Consider the following 18,750-nt stretch of genomic DNA (forward strand, 5'->3'; position numbering starts at 1 on the left):
AGGGTTGCCAAGTAAAATACAGGACGCCCAGCTAAATGTGAATTCCAGAAAGCAACAAATACTTTCAGTACCATTATGTTCCAGATATTGCATAGGATGTACTTATGCTTTAAAAAGGCATTCATTGTTTATCTAAAATTCAAGTTTAACTGGGCTTCCTGTACTTTTATTTGCTAAATCTGGCAACTCTGGGTGGAAACACTCAACGTCACTGGTCATCTAGCCCCCTGTGCTGCCTCTGGCTCCTCTGGAGTTAGATACAAATGCGGAAGGGGGAGACATAGGGGAAGAAAAGCTCTTGACCTGCAGAGTTGTCGTCTGCCATGGGTGTGCTCTCCGTAAGTCCTATGTCCAAGGCTGACTCCTGGGAGCAGCTCATCACTGAGGAACTTTTAGCTGTACTTTCCTAGACCAGGAAGATGCCTCATGTTGCGTGACCACTGACAATTGTCTCTGCAGCACGTGGCTTCTGGTCATTGGGGTCATTCTTTACTCTTCGAAATAGTACTGTTGGGTGAGGAATTTTTGAAAGCCGTCTGTTGGCAGCTCTGTTCCACAGAATCCAGTCTGGCCCATAGAAAACCACATCCTCGCCCCGCCAATCCCTGGAAATGTTGGCCACCCTTGACTCTTTGTCCTGCTTCCAGGCAGGCTGCTCCAGGAAGCTCTGGCCTTCAGAATGTTTTTTTCAGGTGTGAGTCATTCACCCAGTTAGGTGACTATCCCCTCAAACTTCAGGGAGCACCTGTCATTCCCTGGGAGAACCCTCTTGAAATCCCCCTCACTCAGTGTAGGAGGAGTGGGAGGAGTCCTTCTCCCATTCTGCATGGGGTGTGGGGCAGGGAACACAATACCGCTAACTCTGCCCAGAGCAATGCCCAGCACAGGCCACTTCTGTCCCCAAGTTAGCCTCTGAGGGCGTTAGTGACAGGCTGGGAGAATGACCTGGGGGCCACCCAGTCTGCAAGGCCTGCGTGGATTGTCTAGAATCTCTGTTTAGAACAGAGGGGCTTTTTGAACCTACTTTTCTCAGCTTTGGAGTCTAAATTCAATCTCAGAGACTTAAAAAATCTATTTTAATGACCTGTTACATAACTAAAAGTGATTATATAATCATATCGGGAAACCGATGAGAGGGAAAGTGTGTGTGTGTTTGTGTGTAGGGGGTAGGCTTGTTCATAAGTCCTGATTTTCACTTCTCATAACAGGAAGGCAGAAGAGAATGTCTCAAAGTGAAAAATCAAGAAGTGACAGTATAAGTACATTACTTAGAAATATGGATTAAACCATTAGAAGGGAGACCCAAGTAATTGAAAATACTTGGGAGTGATTGGGGGTATGAAGATGAATGTAGAAAAATACCAGTATTTTTCATTATAAACCTTTTAGTACTAATTTTTAAACAATGTATTGCTTTGATAATAAACATTTAAATGATAAATTTTGACAAAGCCACCAACAAAGTAAGTAGTTATTAAAGGAATGAGGCATCAAACGAAAAGTTTCTGTGCAGCAAAAGAAACCATTAACAAGACAAAAAGACAAAGCACTGAATGGGAGAAGATATTCACAAATTATATATCTGATGAGGGGTTAGTGTCCAAAATATATAAGGGACTCACACAGCTCAACATCAGAAAACTCAAATGATCTAAATAAAAAATGGGCAGAGGACCTGAACAGACATTTCTCCAAAGAAGACACAAATGGCCAGCAGACACATGAAAAGATGCCCAATATCACTAATCATCAGGGAAATGCAAATCAAAACCACAATGAGGTATCACTTCATGCCTATCAGAATGCCTTTCATCAGTAAATCAGCAAACAAGTGCTGGCGAGTATGTGGAGAAAAGGGAACCCTTGTGCATTGCTGGTGGATTGTAAATTGCTGGTGGAGCTACTATGGAAGACAGTGTGGAGATTCCTCAAAAAATTCACACTAGAACTGCTATATGACCCAGCAATCCCACTTCTGGGTATTTATCCAAAGAAAAGAAAAATACTAATTCAAAAAGATACATGCACCTCTAAGTTCATTGCAGCATTGTTTACAATAACCCAAACAAAGAAGCAACCTAGGTGTCCATCCATAGATGAATGGATAAAGAAGATGTGGTATGTACGATGGGGGGACCTCAGCAGTAACTGGTGTTATCTTCTGAAGGACAGGCCCCCTGCAGTACAGGCTTCCCTTGCCAGGTGAGTGTTCTAGGGACCCATCTGTATCAGTGCGCCAGCTGGTGTCCAGTGAATTTTTGTTTTTAAAGACCCTTCCAATGGGTTTGCCCATTTTATGATGGATGGTTTATGAGCGCACCTGCCCATACCATGCTGGGTTGTCAGCAGTTTTTGAACAAAACATCACGCCCCCCCGTGCCCCACCCTCCCTACTCATCTGTTCTCACACCAAGCAACTTTTTTTTTTGTTTCTCTGGGTGAAAAAGTCTTCAAGGGGAAACGTTTTGCTGACATGGAAGAGGTGAAACAAACAAACAAACAAGGCAGAAGTGTTAAAAAGCATCAAAATTGATGAGTTCAAAAACTTTTTGAGCAGTGGAAATAAAGTCTCAACAGTTATATTGCATCAAATGGAGAGTACTTTGAAGGTGACTGAAGTTTAAACACGTAAGCATAAATACACAATGGTTTAATAAATAAATTCTGGGTTTTTTGGGTTCCCCCTCATATGTAATGGATTATTATTTAGCCACAAAAAAGAACGAAATCTTGCTATTTGTGGCACTGTGGATGGACTACGCAGGGGTGTCCAACCTTTTGGCATCCCTGGGCCACACATTAAATACATTGCAACACGTAATCACACACACACACAAATCTCATAATGCATTAAGCAAATTTATGATTTTGTGTTGGGCTGCATCCTGGAGAGGGTATTATGCTAAGTGAAATAAGTCTGGGACAGGGAACAAATGCCATGTGATTTCACTTTTCTGTGGGAAAAAACAAAACGAAACCCACAACCAAATGAAAAAACGAAAGAAAACAGAAACAGATCCATAGATACAGACAACAAACTGATGGTTGCCAAAAAGAAGGGGATTGGGAAAAACTGAGGTGGATCTAAATAATAATGACAGCACTTTGAGTGTCAGACATAGTCTGAATACTCTTGTATCAACTCACTTATCCTTTTGCACTTGTTTGCTAGGACTGCAGAGTAGGGGGCTTAGAACAACAGAAACTTACTGTCTCTCAGTGCCACAGGCGAGCAGTCAGGTATCGAGGTGTCAACAGGGCCAGCCCCCGAGTAAACCCGCAGGGAGCGTCCTTCCCTGCCTCTTCCAGCTCTGGCCGCCCCGGGTGGTTCTTGGCCGTGGCAGCTTCCCCCAGGCTCCCATGGCTTCTCCCCATGTGCGTGTTACAGGCTACATCCAGGTTCCCTCCTTTCATAAGGACACCAGTCCTTTTGAATCAGGGCCCACCCTAGTGGCCTCATTTTAGCTTAATTACTCTGTAAATTCCCTATTTCCAAATAAAATCACATTCTGAAGTACTAGGGGTTAGGACTTGAGCATGTCTTTTGGCGGGGACAACACAATTCAAGCCATAACACCAGGCAAGGACCCCATGAGTGGGAACCATCACTAGTACCATTATCACAGGTGAGGAAAGTGGAGAACAGAGAGATTAGGTAATTTGTTCAAGAACATGTGACCAATTAATCATGGTTCTGGAATTTCAAACCCGGGAAGTCTGGCTCCCGTATTCTGTGTTTGTAGCCACTCGACCACACTCTTTCTCTATACTAGGTGCACAGAGCAAGGTGGGGCAGAGGGTAGACTATGCCCTTGTTTGTGTGAAAAAACAACAGGGGGCCACCATCCTGTGCAGGTTTACATGTGCACAGTGCATGGTGGGACGGGTGCTCAAGGGACCACCAGCAGTGTCACCTGTGGGGAGGAAACTTTGGGGACCAGGAAGTGAGCCTTTTCTTTTATGTGTATTTTTCAATGCTCTGAAGTTTGCTAGGGTTCATTTGTTTGTTTGTCTATCATGTACAGGAATTAATTTAAAACATTTAAATTAAAAACGGAAGAGGAGCGTCCTTTCACTGATCTGTCCCCTGAGACCACGGGGGACTTGGGTGACATTTTACAGAAGTGTGTAAGCACTGCGTCAGGAAGAAGTGATCTAGCCTCTGGCTCCCAGACAACCTCTTGAGGAAAGATGCTGCTTTGAAGGACGGTTTTGGTGGCTGTAGAACTTGGGGTAGTGGAGTATTCTGCAGCCATCAAACTTCACATGTATGAAGAATTTTTTAATAATATTGGGAAATATGGTTATACAATATTAAGTGAACTTGTATGGACAGATATTCAGTTGTCTTTAAACACAAAGCTAGAAAGAAATAGACCTAAGTACTAAGCATGATTATTTTGGGTGAAAGAAGTAGGGATGACATGCATTTTCTTGTTTGTACTTTTTCATCCAAATCCAAAGCTAGAATTTAAAACATTTCTTGGGAGGGTGGTATAAGGGGACTAAAAGGTAACATTAAAAATACAGTAAATATGAAAAAAATAATTTAAAACATTTCTCAAAATGCTAGCAGTGTTTCTGGTGAGCCAGGGCCATTCCCGCACTGACCGTCGCCGACTGCCCCGAAGAGGCGCAACGGTGAGGGGAGCGTGTGTGCCTCGGGGAATGTTCTCCTGCAAAAGTCGGCTGGGAACTCATTTTCCCATGGAGGTACTTCTCTCACACTACCACTTCCCTGACTTGATTCCTCAACAAGATTTTTTTAAAGGAGAGCCAGAGGCATGGGGGTATTCTGCAAGGTATCAGCTGTTACACTTGGAACTCCACTAGGATTCTGTCCTTTCAACTGGCCCCACGACAGAAGCTTGTCCTGCAGGCCCAGAGTCAGCTGGCCAACGATGGGGTGGCCCCTGAAGACTACTCCTGCTGTGCACTGCCCAACTCATGGGTGTCATTCACGTGGACTGATGGGAATAGGGTCCCCGAGCGAGGCACATTGGAGCTGCTCTCGTTGTAAAACTTACCTAGTTTCCCTGAGAGGTTTGGACTTCTCTCACTAGTCCATTCCTGTCACTGTCCCGCTGAAATCATATAACCGGTGACAGCTCCCAGCCCGGCTTCACCACTGAAGGCACGTGTCTGCAGGGTAGGCTTCCGCGGTGCCAGCTGGCATATAACCCAGACACCGTTAAACCATCCTTAGCCTGGAGCCTGGCTAATTCTCCGGAGAGCTGGGGATCAGCTCCTCACATCCAAGCCCCTGGCCAGCAGCACTTCTTGGTTTTCATCCTAGAAAGGATTTCTGGGGCCTTCTCAAGGAGGCCGCATCAAACATCAGACTAAAATAAAACACTCTGATCTCGAGGTCCCTCTTCTTATTAAGCTGAGAGGCACCTGCCTTGGCCCTAATCATTCTAATAACCAGAGAGATTTGCATAACGCTTTGACATCTGCAGAGGGCTGCTGACGACCAGGCAATGCAATAGAGCGGGAAACATAAGTTACAGCAAGGTATTGTGTGCTTGATACCATTTAAGTTATGATGGTCATAAATCAATATGACCCTAAATATACAGGGAGGTCTAGAGGAACTTAAATATTATCAGTGGTTATCTCTTGGGTGGTAGAATTTGGTGGGTTTTTTTTGCTTTTACTTTTTTAATTGTAATTCTCAGTACTTTATTTTTAACCATCAGCATGCATTATTTTTATAGATTAAAGATAAAAAAATATTTTCCTAAAGAGCAATTACATACATCTCTTTTGATATGCATATAGCCTTAGGCAAGTTAGCCAACCTGTCTGTGCCTCAGTTTCCTCTGTTGTAAAGTGGAGGTAATAATAGTTCCTGCTTCATGAAACCGAGGATGAAATGTGTTAGTGGATGTAAAGTCTTTAGAACAGTGCCAAAACATTGAACTGCTCAACGCTATTATTATGCTGATGGTCGTGGTGGTTGATGTTAGTTTTATTATCGTAACCCCACATTGCACAATGACACTGGCAGGTCAGGAATTCCTCAGAACAAAAAGGGCCAAATTATTTTTGCAACTCCATGAGGCAGCGATGGTTGAAAAGAAGGATGTAACTGCATAGATACACTAAATATCAGGAGGTAAAATGCTTCAGTGAGTAACCATCTAGGAGATAACTTCGCAAGAAAAATGCGGTGATTATTAGTTTAACAAACTTTGGAGAAACGTATGAAGGTCGTAACGAGACAAGAATGTCTATACAGAACTCCTTCATAGCGTAGGCCACAGGTCATCTGCAACACTCAATCTGTTTCATCAGCACAGACCCTGAAAGGAAGAATCTGGGAGGGAGGGTGGGCAGAGTGGCGTACGTCAACCCCTTGGGTTTCTATCTGCGGTGGGCATCTCCGCCTGGTGTGTGCATGTTGTGAAAGGCCAGAGAGCTAAGGGTTTGCACACGGGCGCAGCTCAGGGCACCAGGCTCCTCACATGCGTGAGCTCATGCAGCCTAACCCTGAAATACTTGCTCTCACGCTTCCCCTAATTCAATTGCTGGCTCAGAGGCCTGTGGCTCCTGTACTCTGGGGATGAGGGCACCTTGTCTTGAATCCCTGATTCAGTCTCTCATCTGTTGACGACCGAAAGAGGATGTGGCAGCAAAGGTGTGTCATCATTCAAGCTGATGTGAACCAGAGACTCGGATTAAGGAAACAGTGTACGTCCTTACCACTGCCAGTGATAAACTCCTGGGCAAAGCTGCCTGCTGATTAAAGATGTGCAACAGCAAAGACCCGTTATCATGGCACTTAGAGGAATTCTGTGCTTACAATTCCAGGCATTTTTCCCAAGCAGTTCTCATGGCTGGAAAGAGGAATTACTGTCAGCGGCACAAACAGAGAATTTTTACAAGCCCAGCCACAAGAAGGGCGTTCCTATGTCTTTCTAGCAGATAAATGACTCTGTCACCCAATGTTACCCCGTGACAAAAGTAAGACATCAGAGCCCCTGGCAGAGAACAGACAAATACAGATGCTTTAAAAGGGGGGATAAAAAACTATTTTTGTATACCTGTATCAGTTTTTATCAAATAAAGACTAAACATAAATATTTTGAAGTAGCATCTAGCTTAGTGACCTGCAGGTGTGGGCTCAGTGTTATGTTGTTTTGTTTATTCACACCACACTGAGGGTGGAAGTGACTATTTAGAAAATGATTTGGAACCTGGTCTAACAGGCTGTGGAAAAAAACCCCAAGCCTCCACCCCCATAGCAATGCAGAAATTATTTTGACCTTAAAAGATTTTAGAACAGTTATACCAATGACCGCCTGGGTCAATAAAAGGGAAAAAAATCTTTATTGATTTGAGCCAGAGCTTCTTGAGGTGGTTTCTGAGATAAACAAGTTGCAAAACATTTTCTTGTCAGTATTTGTAGACCACTGAGCTGAATCTCGAGAGAGCTTGGAATAAGATGGTCCACTGAAAGCTAAACTATAAAATCAAGACATAATTGGAAGCAATGGAAAATAGTCAAAATCTCCTTAAAGAGAGAGAATGCTACGCAGGCAGGTCTTGGCTAGCCCAGGAGAAGCATGGAGGGAAGTGTGGGCAGCACCCAGCAAGGAGCACTGCCTGGGGGAGCGGAAATCTTAGCCAACAGCCTTTGAATTTTGGCTTTTTTGGGGGACACCTGAGAAGGCCAATCCCCAAGTGGAGGGAGGAGCAGGAGATTGTCACCAAGTGGCCCTAAATGTTCAAATTCCTCGGCAAGAACCTCGTTGAAGTGAGCTGGACGCACGCTATGTGTGATAGCATTTGACACTGACTTAACCTTACTTCTCTTGTTCTCATTTCCTTGTTTATAAGCAATCTCTTGATTACCTTCGCTTCTCATGTCGGTGTCCCCATAGAGAAATTCTGTGTGGAGAGGACGAGCCCCTCCTTGTTGTGATGGGAATAATTGCTGTATTCCCATCACCACAATTATCTTTGGTGTTGTAAATGGATTTAATTGTCACTCAGTTTATGATTTGGCTTCCCAAACAACTTGACTACAGGGAGAAAGTGGGCTCCCCATGTCCACGTAGGCATTTCCATCCATAGTCTGCATCATGTTTTGATTTTGTAGCTGAAGTCTCAGCGGGCACCCTTGTTTCCTGGTTCTTAAAAAAATGCCTTCTTTGTAGCCCCAAAGCATTAATGAAAGCATGCAAATGACGGCACCGGTGTTTTGGTTTTATATGTAATTTCACCGGCTTGGTTAACGTGAGTGTAATGGACAAAACTAGGTTTCTAAACCCATAACACCAAGAACCACCCAAGAGACCATGGACAAGTTTCAAAGGTAACAGGTGTCACCTGAGGCCTCTAGAGTCAGTTCGCCTATCCTGGAAAAGTGTGCCCTGTTACCTTTGAACAGGGGGGCAGATACACCTCTCTTCCTTTTTTCCACAGATCTTGGACCATAAATGAGCTGGTTGCTTTTATGGGATTATTTGAGACAAACTAGTAAAAAAAAAGAAAGAGGATATCTACTCAAAAGAGAGAATTTGGCTTTTAATAATTGACTCAAAGCTGTTCTTTCTGGCAATCATTAGCCATTAGGACCAAATGCCTGTTAAGTCCACTCTTAAATCATGATGACAAATCCACGTGTCATTTGCACAAGAGAACACTTGTGTTTCTATTCTCCATAACAAGAAGTTATGCATCCAGCTGACCCAAAAGTAGTAAGAAGTATTATGATCTAAGGCTAAGTCTAAAGGAAGAGAGGCCCCCCACAATGCCACTTTATTCCCATTAGAGATTCTTAACTGATCTGCCAAGAGGCCTTTCCGACTCTGATGCTCAAGGTGGTTTCTGATGTACGGTTCCCGTGGACACCACTGGTTAGGCAGTGGGTATTCCGCTGAGCCTGAACCTGGCGGAGGTCCATAAAGTCACACCCCAAGGAAAAGCCTGTAAGAAGCGCAGCGAGTGTCGTTATCGGCAGATTTCTCTTCCAGGGAGCAAAGAATGTAATAGTGGCTTATATAGAATAGTTACACCGAATGTGTATTCTTCATGTTAAGTACTAGCATGAAAATCTCAGACTTACAATTACAGAGCAAAAACTGGCCACCTTTTTCACGGAGCACCTAATAAATTAGTAGATTTGTAATCAGGCAAAGAAAAAAATTTTCCATTAATCAAACTTTTTTGTTTTGAGATAGCTGTAGGTTAATATTATGTAATTGAACTAAATACCATGGAAAGATCCTATGTCCCTTTACCTGTTTTTCCCAATGGCAGCATGTTGGAAAATTCTTGTGCAAGATCACAACCCAGATATTTACATTAACACAGTCAAGATACAAAACATTTCCATCGCTGCAGAGATCTCCATGAAGTCCTTCAGCCACATCCACTTCCTGGCCACTTCCATCACTCCTTAACCCCTGGCACGCACTAATGTAGTCTCCATTTCTACACTTTTGTCCTTTCAAGAATGTTGTGTACGTGGAATAATGTAGTACATAATCTTTGGGGAGTGGCTTTTTTTTTTTTACTCAACATAATCCCGTAGAGATTCATCTAAGTTATTTTATCTACCAGTAGCTGGTTTCTTTTATTGCAGAGTAGTATTCCATGATATGGATTAACCTCAAAATTGTTTAACTATTTATCTGTTGAAAGGCAAATGGATTGTTTTCAGTTTCTGGCTATTAGGAATAAAGGTGCTATAAATATTTATGTACAGGTTTTTGTGTGAATAAAAGTTTTCATTTCTCTGGGGTAATCTCCCAGGATTGCAATTACTGGGTCAAATGTTTAGTTTTTAAAGAAACTGCAAAACGTTTTTCTAAAATGGTTGCACCATTTTGCAGAATGGTTGTACCATTTTACATTCTCACCAAGAACATATGAGTGACCTACTTTCTTCACATCCTCGACAGCATCTGCTATGGTGACTACTTTTGATTAGACATTTTGACAGGTATTAGTTACAGCTCATGGTGGTTTTAATTTGCATTTTCCTAGTGGATAATGATGACAAACATCTTTTTGAGTAATTAGGTGTCATTTGGATATTCTTTTTGGTTAAATGTCTCTTCATATCTTTAGCCCATGTGGTTTGTCTTAGTTCTGAGAGTTTTGAGAGTTCTTTATATATTCTAGAGACTAGTCTTTTGTCAAATATATGCTTTATAACTATTTTCTCCTAGTCTCTAGTTTGTCTTTTCATCCTCTTAACAAGATATTTTACGGAGCAAAATGTTTAATTTTGATGAAATCCAATGTATTAATTTTTCCTTTTATGGATCATGCTTTTGTGTCAAAACTAAATACTCTTATCTACTTTTAGAATCTGAAGAGTTTCTCCTGCCTTTATTATAAAGTTTTACAGTTGTATAATTTCCATCTAAGTCTGTGATACATTTTGAATAATTTTTTGTATAAGACATGATACTTAGGTAGAAGCTTATTTATTTTTTGCCTATGATATCCAGTCATTCCAGAACCATTTATTACAAATCTATCTTTCTTTCATGGAATTTTTTTTCCTTCTTTGCCAAATCAGCTGGGCATATTTCTGTATTTCTATTTTTGGCTCCCTCATGTGTTCCAGTAGTCTAAGTGTATTCTCCCATAATGCCGCACAGTTTTTATTACTGTTATACAGTAAGTCTTGGATTTTTTTCCACTTTATTCTTCTTTTTCCAAATTGCTTCAGGTGTTTTAGGTCCTCTGTTTTTCTATATACATTTTAGAATAATGTAGTAATATCTATAAAATCTTTCTGGGATTTTTATAGGAATTGCATTAACCCTGTATATCCATTTGCAGAGGATTAACATTTTTACTATGTGAGTCTTCTAATCCATGAACACTCTATTTCTCTTTAACTAGGTGCCCTTTGATTTCTTTCACTAACATCTTGTAATTTTCAGTATTCAAATCCTGTATGTATATTGTTAGATTTACATTTAAGAACTTCATTTTTTGAACAATTTTAAATCATGTTGTATTTCTTTTTTTGACTAATGTTTTTGTTATTTATTTTCTTTTGGAAAAACATACAATATACAATATTATATTAGTTTCAGGGGTACAACACAGTGATTCAGCATTTATCTAATAAATATTTTTTACTAAATACTGAAAGTATATATAAATACTTAAATCATGATTCAGCATGTATATACTTTACAAAGGGTGTTATACTTTATATACCTTACAAAGTGATCACCACAATAAGTCTAGTGACCATCTGTCACCACACACAGTTGCATTATTGATTCTATATCCTAAGCTGTATATTACATCCCCATGACTTATTTTATAACTGGAAGTTTGTACTTCTTATTCCCTTCCCCAGTGGTATTGTATTTCTAAAGTTTGGTGTTTACAAGTTTATTGGTGATATATAGAACTACAGTTGATTTTTATATGTTTATTTTGTACCTGGCAACATTGATGAACTCACTTGTTATTTCTAGGAGTTTTGAGGGTTTGGGGGATTTTCTGTATAGATGTGTCATCTGAAAATAGGGATGATTTTATTTCTTGCTTTTAAATCTCTCATTTACTTTTCTTGCCTTATGGCTGTGGCTAGAAGTTCCAGGATTATGTTGAATAAGAGTGGTGAAAGCAGATATCCTTACCTTGTTCACTATCTTAGGAGGAAAGCATTCAGGCATTCACAATTCAGTATAATGTTAGCTGCAGGATTTTGCGGATTTTATCAGTTTGAGAATGTTTTCCTCTATCCCTATTTCTCTCTTTTACTATGACCTTTTACTATGAATGGATACTGAACTCTGTCAAATGCTTTTTCTGCATGAATTAATGTAATCATATGACTTCTTTTTTATCCTATTAATATGGTAGATTACACTGATTGACCTTTGAATATTGAACCGCCCTTGCATTCCTGGTATAACCCCATTCGATCATGGTGTATAATTATTTTATATCTATCTATCTATCTATCTATGGATTCTCTTTGCTAATATTTTGTTAAGAACTTTTGTGTAAGAACTTAAAATATTCATGAAGGATATTGTACTGTAGTTTTCTCTCTTTTTTTGTACTGTCTTTGTCTAGTTTTGATACTGTTATGTAAATGAGCCCAAGATGTCCTCCCTGTGTTGGCCCCTAGGTTGTTTATTTCTTCACTGCAGGCTGAGACCCTTTGGATCAGTACCAAACTCAAATTTTTTACACATCCAACACCCAATTATTTAAAAAATAGCCCCAACAAGCAAATGTTTAGCCACTTAAGGCCTGCCTGCTGTTCATATCCCCATGTAGATGAACCCATGTAGGTTCATCTAGCATGTGCTGGCCATGGATAAGATAGAGCCTTATGGTGATGAGACCCCAAGCTGCTGCTGCCCTTATACATTCTCTGGCCCAGAGACTCCACACCATGCTGTTCAGTAACATCACCTGGACACATACTCCCCCTCTCCTCTGAAATCTCCCTTGTCCTTCTCCACTTCTTGATAGTGGCTCTTGGCCATAAGCCTCTGGAAGTCTCATGCTATGAGGGACTCTCCTCACATGCAACCCTGTCCAAACACAGCCCAGTGAAGCTCATGTGCTACTTCCTTAGTGGTTTCATCTTTTTCTTTGCTCATCCCCCCCCTCCATTCCCCTGCAGGCATCAGGATAATACTAGCTTCATAAAATGAGTCGAGAAGTACTGTTTTCTGGAAGAGATCATGTGGAACTGATGTTAGTTTTTCCGTGTTTGGTAGAATTTTCCAGTGAAACTCTATCTGAGGATGGAAATTTCTTTTGGGGATCTTTTATTTAAAAATTCACTTTCCTTAATAGTTATAAGGCTATTCAAATGTTCTATTATTCCATACTGGGTGTGGTGGGGTTGTTTTTGTTTTTAAAAAAAGACAATATTTTTTATTGTTGTCCTCTTTCTCCTCCTCCCAGGGATTTGAGAAGTCAAAATGTTAGATTACTTGTTAGAATCCCACAGGTCTCTGAGGCACTGTTTTTGTCTTTTGTGATTTTTTTTAAACTCAGCCTATTCTCTCTCTGTTGTTCGGATTGGATAATTTCTATTGTTCAGGCTGCTTCAAGTTCACTGATTTTGTTTCTTATCCCCTCCATTCTGCTATTGAGCCCACCCACTGAGTTTTCAGGTTCTGTTTTTAATTCTAAATTTTGTCTTTGGTTCTTCCTGGTATCATCTTATTTCTTTGCTGAGACTTTCTGTTTCTTTGCTGAGTCTATGTTTGTTTTGTTTCAAGCCTCTTCTTAATTGCTTAATGAAGCATTTGTAGGAGGGCTGCTTTAAAAGCTTTGTCAGGTGATTCTAACTTCTCTGTCCTCTTGATATTGGCGTCTAGTGACTGTCTTTTTTCCATTCAGTTTGTGATCCTAATGAGTTTTGGTATCATGAGTGATTTTTTAATTTCGATCTGGAATTCAGGGGTACTGTGAGATTTTGGATCTTATTAAAAACCTTTTTGTTTGAGCTGGCTTTCTCTGACTTTGTCTGGGCAGGGGCGGGGGGAGGTTCTGCCTCATTACTGCCAAGTGGGGGTAGGAGTCCAGATTTCCCGCTCAGCTCTGTGGACACGTGATGGGGGTGGGTGTTCTTTGTTACTGCTGTGGGGGGAGGGAGTTCCAGCTTTCTCCCAGGCCTGCATTTACACCCCTGTCCTCTGCCGACACCACAGCGGGAGGAGTGGCCCTCTTACTGCTGGGCAGTGGTGGAAGTCCTGACTGTCCACTGGCCTCACCAACATCACTCCAGTGGAAAGGAAAGGGGTTCCGCATTACGGGAGGAGGGGCGCGGGTGGACAAGGCCAGGGTCACCTCGTGGTCTCTCTCCACTGAGGCCATGGAGGGGATCTTATTACCTCTTCTGGGGATAAAGTTCTCATTCCCCAGCCTGCCCTCTCTCACACTGCCCCGGAGATAGGCTTTACATTTTGCATTTTACACTTGCAATTTACATTCCAGTCTCAAGAGGAAGCCTTCTGGGCTTCTAGCATTGGTGGGGCTGGGACTACAGTATCCTTTTCTGCGGTATTTGGCTACAGTAGGGCAGTTTTTAATTAAAAGTTTTCTGTTCTTGCCAGGCTGCCCCTTTTCTGACTTTTGGCTGGAGAGAGCGGGCTTTTGTTGGGGCCTTTTTGTTTTGCGTAGCTTGTTGGCATTTTGGGGTTGTTGGCTTCTCTAACTCCAAGTCTGAGATAGACCGGGCAAACAGAAAGCCCGGAGAACCCTCCACTGTGTTGTTCCTCGGGTCTCAACGTCCCTAGCTTCCTGCCTTCTTCTCTCCACCTTGCATAGTCTCCTTATGCTTGTCTTACATATAACGTTCAGGGTTTTTCACTGCACTTAAAGGGAAGAATAGGGAAAAGTACCCCTACTCTGCCTTCATAGCAGTCCTTAATTGGCCATTTTGGAAAATAGTCCAAACCCACATTCTGAGTCAAACCAGAGACCAGTGTATCCACGGGATCCCTGAAGGTCACCAGATGGATAGTCATGTGAGCTGACTGCTCTGAGCCACTCTCCAAGGAGTTTTGGGGGCTGGGAAACTCCTCCAGGCATTTACTCAGCTCCAAGTGTTTTATCAACTCTGTTAAAAGAGGCATAATCACCAGTTTCCAGTCAGAGGAAGACCGGAGCAGCGGACCGTGTTTGTGAGTCAGCGGGAGTCCCATCTCCAGTGAGAGCTGTGCCTGCCAGACCTCAGCCCTCAAGATTGTGTCTTTGCCATCGGCCCAGACCTACCTGCATCATCGTCTCTGACAGCCAGACGCGCGTCCTCCACTGGATTTACAATCCCTTCCTTTTCTTTTTAGGTGATGAGAAATCTACAGTAAGCTTCAAATCTGATGTTACTTTAATCACAGGTGTATCCTTAATCTTTTGTCCATGCAGATTGTTGGAGAGTGTCTTCCAGGTTTACCAGGACACTCTGCCCATAAAACTGATTTTCTTGTTATCAGCGATTCATTGGTAAATGGTAAGAGAAGAGATGTTACCCCAAAGACCGAGTTTTAAGTAGATCTCAGGCAGGCAGGAAAAGCTGCCAATTGCATTGAAAGGTCTTGGTCTAAACTCCCATGCCAATGTTATGCACACCCAAACGCTGCATCAGGAGGAGGAAGAAACGCTCACTTTCTGCCAGTACAAAATACTTATTCTAAAGATGGGGCCTCCGTCAGGATTCCACTCAGTGGCACGTGACAGAAAAATCACCACAACAGTGGCTCACACAAAATAGTAATGTATTTCTCTGCTACATAAAAGTCTGGAAGAGCTGTCTGGGACTGCCGTGGCATCTGCGCATGAGCAGGGACCCACGCTCCTTTCTTTTCCTTGTTTTCCCATTCTCAATATAAAGCTTTCACATTGTGGTTCAGAGAAAAGTAGACCTACTCCTTCCCTATCGTGAGACCTCCTCGAAATTGTGATCGCCACTTCTCACTGGCCTGACCCGAGTCACGGGGTACAGTGAGTTGGCAGGAAGACTGGGTAACATAATGCTCCTTCTGAGTGGCCAAGCACCCACATAACCATGTGTTCCATTGCTGAGAAACACAGGGAGAATAAACATTGGGGGTGAATAACAATTTCTGTCACTGGGACTAACAATGATAAAAATCTGTAACGTTAACAATGGGTGACCGCCCCAACTCCTGGCTTGTGTTCACACGTCGTTGTTGCTGAGCCTTTGAGGGCTTTTTCATTGGATGACGGCATCTGTCTTTGAGAACTGGGTTCACGATGAAGCAGCCCTCCTTTCTCCGGCAGCTTCATGTGAGTGTGTTCTGACTCAGCAGCGGCTTAATGCTCAGGTTCCAAGAATGATTAATTCTGCCATGGAGTCTGTGGAATAATACAGAATAAATATTATGGCCAAAAGATCATAAGACCAAGCAAATTGCATGCCCTTGGCAGGAGAAATATAAATGTTGAAAACAAATCATATCCAGTTGACCAGAGAGTCAGAGCAAAACTGTGGGATGCGTTGGTCTCTCTGATGCTAGCAGAGATGTGAGGGACCAACCCACTCTTCTCTTAATGTCCCCCATCACCCGGTATGTGGAGAGATAAATTGACGAAACTAGGAGATTCATTTGATGGTACGACTATAATGTGAAAACCCACCTGCACAGCTGGTGTTGAAGGTGCATAGTGTTAGGGTACTCACATGCCGTGGCACCCTGGGACTCAGAGCTAAGTAACTGTGCCTGAAATTTACCCAAGGTACATGCTGACACTGCTCCACCTTAAAATAAAATCTTCATTTGTTTACAACCTCTCACTTCTCTAGAGGTCAGCAATCTGCAGCCTCTTGGGAATACAGCTAAGAAACCCATATCTAGGAGAAAATAAAATAGATGGTATACCAACTCAAGTATTTCTCCCCCCAAGGAAGTCCAGACCATCCACTGGATCCTGACTCACAGCCCCTGTGGTCTTGCCCTACACCCAGCCCTAATAAGGCCTGTTACCTGGCTTCCGGCTGACAAGCATACTGGAGCAGTGCAAGCAAGAGGGCTGTGCAGACTGGCGTGTGAACAGCAACAGGAAGTGATGATTGTGAACCTGCCAGTAAGACAGGGACAGAAATCTACAAAAGATAGACAGGGGCTCCAATAAATCTGGTTTCCACAGACATTAAATGGACGGACAAAGAGCCTTGCACCTTAGCAAGCACTGGTAACATACCATGTCTTCACTGAGCAAGTGTGCATGGAATATGTGCTCCATTAATCTTGCATCAGGACGTGGAGTGAATTCTGGCCAATGGGATACAGACAAAGGTGCTATGTGCTGCCCTCGGGTACTGTCCTCCAAATTTAAATTCTCCCTCTCTCCCTTACGTTCCACAATGCAGAGGACTCAGGGAAGGACTTGGAGGCCGGAGAAGACACTGCAGCCCCGGGCAGAAGGGTCCTGGCTCCTGAATGGCTGCATAATGCAGAGCACGGGTACTGCCCCACATTGGACTATGATGCCTGCTGGAAGTACTGTACTTTTGTTGGATCAAGACACTGAGTTTGGGGGTGATTTGTTACAGTAACCAAAATTTCTCAGCCGAGGTAGTAGAGAAGTTAATACTAAAACTGTGAAAAAAGCAAAAAACCAGAATAACCTGTGGCATCACGTAGTAAGCAGCAAGAAAACTGATGCAGCAGGCTACTGTCTAGAAATCCATGTAATACAGCGGCAAAACTAAGGTAAAATTGTCACCTGTGATAGCTTGAGAGCAGACTGTATGCCCGTTGAACTTGCTGGAAAAAAGTTAGAAAGCCACATATTAGTAGTATGTTGGTCCTTACTGGCTGCATTTGACAGACTATTAAAAGAAAGATGAACTCTTCCCAAAAGCAGACAGAGGTGACCTCTGAAAATGGCTCACTATTCGCTTGACCCAGAAAACCCCATGAAATCATGCAAAGCAAGAGGTTCAAATCTTCGTGTTCACTTTAAGAACACTTGTGAAACTGTCCAGGCCATCAAGGGCATGCAGATCTGAAGAGCCACCAATTATCTGAAGGATGTCACTTTGCAGAAGCGATGTGTGCCCTTCCATCAGTGCGGTGGTGGCGTTGGCAGGCATGACCGGGCCGAACAGGGGGACAGGATGCAGGGTTGGTGGCCCCAAAAGAGTGCTGAGTTTTTGCTGCACATGCTTAAAAATGCAAAGAGTACTGCTGAGCTGAAGGGTTTAGAGGTAGATTCCCTGGTCACTGAGCACATCCTGGTGAAGGAAGCTCCTAAGATGCAGCCCCAAATGTACAGATGAACCTACACATGAGTTCTCCCTGCAGCCCTGAGACGATCTTCCTGGAAAATAGCAGACTGTTCCTAAACCAGATGGGAGGTTACACAGAACAAAAAAAATACCCCAGAGGAAACAAAAAGTTATGGCCCAGAAGTAAATTCAGCATAAAATAAGTACTAATAAAAGTAAAAGAAAAAAAGGGGAAAAAAATGAGCACAGGAAAAAAAAATTTGGCCAATTTGTAACCAAAACTAAAAAGATAGAGCAAGTCCAGAAACTCAGGGTCTCACAGAGTTGGAGAACAACTATTTTAGGCTCCGGACTAAAGGATGTAAGCAGTTACCAGGCTTTGAGCCACCAAGTCCCAAGAACATGTGTCAGCTGAACACGTGGCTCAGCCTTGCGTTAAAGATGGGACTGAGGCCGTGGCCCTCCAAGCCAGGCCTGACAGCTTGAAGGCAGACACCATCAAGTTGAAAGAAGCAAGGAGGGAGAGGGCAGATTGGGAATAAAAAAAATAAGGCAGCCTTGAAAACTATGTCTAGGAAGGAATTTGGGGTACGGTTACTGGCACATGGAACTGACTTGAAGTAAAGAGATGAGAAGCCTACAAAAGTTTTCAGTCCAGCAACCCAGACCAAAAAACATTTCCACTATTCAAAAGAAGTTTCGAGCCCCTAATCTTTTTTTCCAAGGAGGGCACTCTCCCAAATATACATTTCAGTTGTAGCCAAAGAAAATGATGCACAGTGAAGACTATGCCAAAGGGTAGGTGCAGAGCCACAGAAAACAATGGAAAATTCCTCCCAGAGAAGAGAATCAGGGCTTAATCAAGGGTATGGAAGCCCAGAGGATTTCACATTTGTAAGGATCAGTGACTGCTGTGTGCTTTCCACTTTCTCTTCCAAAGGGAGTGATTAATGCGGTAATTCTGTGTTCCACCATGTTATTAGTATGTGCGGAAGGCAGGGCCGGGACCAGGGTGAGGCGAGCGAGACGTCCATGGTGCAGTCTGA

Source organism: Artibeus jamaicensis, unplaced genomic scaffold (genome assembly GCF_021234435.1).
Source record: "Artibeus jamaicensis isolate MK-2021 breed Jamaican fruit bat unplaced genomic scaffold, CSHL_Jam_final scaffold_916, whole genome shotgun sequence".
Classification (NCBI taxonomy): domain Eukaryota; kingdom Metazoa; phylum Chordata; class Mammalia; order Chiroptera; family Phyllostomidae; genus Artibeus; species Artibeus jamaicensis.